Below are 2,811 nucleotides of genomic sequence, written 5' to 3'. Positions count from 1 at the left end.
GCCTCCTTCTGCTCCTTCACAGCCTAACGCCTCCTCTGCTCCCACACAGCCTAACGCCTCCTCTGCTCCCACACAGCCTAACGCGTCCTCTGCTCCCACACAGCCTAAATCCTCCTTCTGCTCCCACACAGCCTCCTTCTGCTCCCACACAGCCTAACGCCTCCTCTGCTCCCACACAGCCTCCTTCTGCTCCCACACAGCCTAACGCCTCCTCTGCTCCCACACAGCCTCCTTCTGCTCCCACACAGCCTAACGCCTCCTCTGCTCCTTCACAGCCTAACACCTCCTCTGCTCCCACACAGCCTAACGCCTCCTCTGCTCCCACACAGCCTAAATCCTCCTTCTGCTCCCACACAGCCTCCTTCTGCTCCCACACAGCCTAACGCCTCCTCTGCTCCCACACAGCCTAAATCCTCCTTCTGCACCCACACAGCCTAACGCCTCCTCTGCTCCTTCACAGCCGAACGCCTCCCCTGCTCCCACACAGCCTAACGCCTCCTCTGCTCCCACACAGCCTCCTTCTGCTCCCACACAGCCTAACGCCTCCTCTGCTCTCACACAGCCTAAATCCTCCTCTGCTCCCACACAGTCTAACGCTTCCTCTGCTCCCACACAGCCTAACGCCTCCTCTGCTCCCACACAGCCTAATGCTTCCTCTGCTCCCACACAGCCTAACGCCTCCTCTGCTCCCACACAGCCTAAATCCTCCTTCTGCTCCCACACAGCCTCCTTCTGCTCCCACACAGCCTAACGCCTCCTCTGCTCCCACACTGCCTCCTTCTGCTCCCACACAGCCTAACGCCTCCTCTGCTCCTTCACAGCCTAACGCCTCCTCTGCTCCCACACAGCCTAACGCCTCCTCTGCTCCCACACAGCCTAACGCCTCCTCTGCTCCCACAAGGCCTAAATCCTCCTTCTGCTCCCACACAGCCTCCTTCTGCTCCCACACAGCCTAACGCCTCCTCTGCTCCCACACAGCCTCCTTCTGCTCCCACACAGCCTAACGCCTCCTCTGCTCCTTCACAGCCTAACGCCTCCTCTGCTCCCACACAGCCTAACGCCTCCTCTGCTCCCACACAGCCTAACGCTTCCTCTGCTCCCACACAGCCTAACGCCTCCTCTGCTCCCACACAGCCTAAATCCTCCTTCTTCTCCCACACAGCCTCCTTCTGCTCCCACACAGCCTAACGCCTCCTCTGCTTCCACACAGCCTCCTTCTGCTCCCACACAGCCTAACGCCTCATCTGCTCCTTCACAGCCTAACGCCTCCTCTGCTCCCACACAGCCTAACGCCTCCTCTGCTCCCACACAACCTAACGCCTCCTCTGTTCCCACACAGCCTAAATCCTCCTTCTTCTCCCACACAGCCTCCTTCTGCTCCCACACAGCCTAACGCCTCCTCTGCTCCCACTCAGCCTAACGCCTCCTCTGCTCCCACACAGCCTAACGCCTCCTCTGCTCCCACACAGCCTAACGCCTCCTCTGCTCCCACACAGCCTAAATCCTCCTTCTTCTCCCACACAGCCTCCTTCTGCTCCCACACAGCCTAACGCCTCCTCTGCTTCCACACAGCCTCCTTCTGCTCCCACACAGCCTAACGCCTCATCTGCTCCTTCACAGCCTAACGCCTCCTCTGCTCCCACACAGCCTAACGCCTCCTCTGCTTCCACACAACCTAACGCCTCCTCTGTTCCCACACAGCCTAAATCCTCCTTCTTCTCCCACACAGCCTCCTTCTGCTCCCACACAGCCTAACGCCTCCTCTGCTCCCACTCAGCCTAACGCCTCCTCTGCTCCCACACAGCCTAACGCCTCCTCTGCTCCCACAAAGCCTAACGCCTCCTCTGCTCCCACACAGCCTAACGCCTCCTCTGCTCCCACACAGCCTCCTTCTGCTCCCACACAGCCTCCTTCTGCTCCCCACACAGCCTAACGCCTCCTCTACTCCCACACAGCCTAACGCCTCCTTCTGCCCCCACACAGCCTAACGCCTCCTCTGCTCCCACACAGCCTAACGCCTCCTTCTGCTCCCACACAGCCTAACGCCTCCTCTGCTCCCACACAGCCTCCTTCTGCTCCCACACAGCCTAACGCCTCCTCTGCTCTCACACAGCCTAACGCCTCCTCTGCTCCCAAACAGCCTAATGCTTCCTCTGCTCCCACACAGCCTAACGCCTCCTCTGCTCCCACACAGCCTAAATCCTCCTTCTGCTCCCACACAGCCTCCTTCTGCTCCCACACAGCCTAACGCCTCCTCTGCTCCCACACAGCCTCCTTCTGCTCCCACACAGCCTAACGCCTCCTCTGCTCCTTCACAGCCTAACGCCTCCTCTGCTCCCACACAGCCTAACGCCTCCTCTGCTCCCACACAGCCTAACGCCTCCTCTGCTCCCACACAGCCTAAATCCTCCTTCTGCTCCCACACAGCCTCCTTCTGCTCCCACACAGCCTAACGCCTCCTCTGCTCCCACACAGCCTCCTTCTGCTCCCACACAGCCTAACGCCTCCTCTGCTCCTTCACAGCCTAACGCCTCCTCTGCTCCCACACAGCCTAACGCCTCCTCTGCTCCCACACAGCCTAACGCTTCCTCTGCTCCCACACAGCCTAACGCCTCCTCTGCTCCCACACAGCCTAAATCCTCCTTCTTCTCCCACACAGCCTCCTTCTGCTCCCACACAGCCTAACGCCTCCTCTGCTCCCACTCAGCCTAACGCCTCCTCTGCTCCCACACAGCCTAACGCCTCCTCTGCTCCCACACAGCCTAACGCCTCCTCTGCTCCCACACAGCCTCCTTCTGCTCCCACACAGCC

Source organism: Salvelinus fontinalis, chromosome 33 (genome assembly GCF_029448725.1).
Source record: "Salvelinus fontinalis isolate EN_2023a chromosome 33, ASM2944872v1, whole genome shotgun sequence".
NCBI lineage: Eukaryota > Metazoa > Chordata > Actinopteri > Salmoniformes > Salmonidae > Salvelinus > Salvelinus fontinalis.
Note: the sequence above shows the minus strand (reverse complement) of the source record.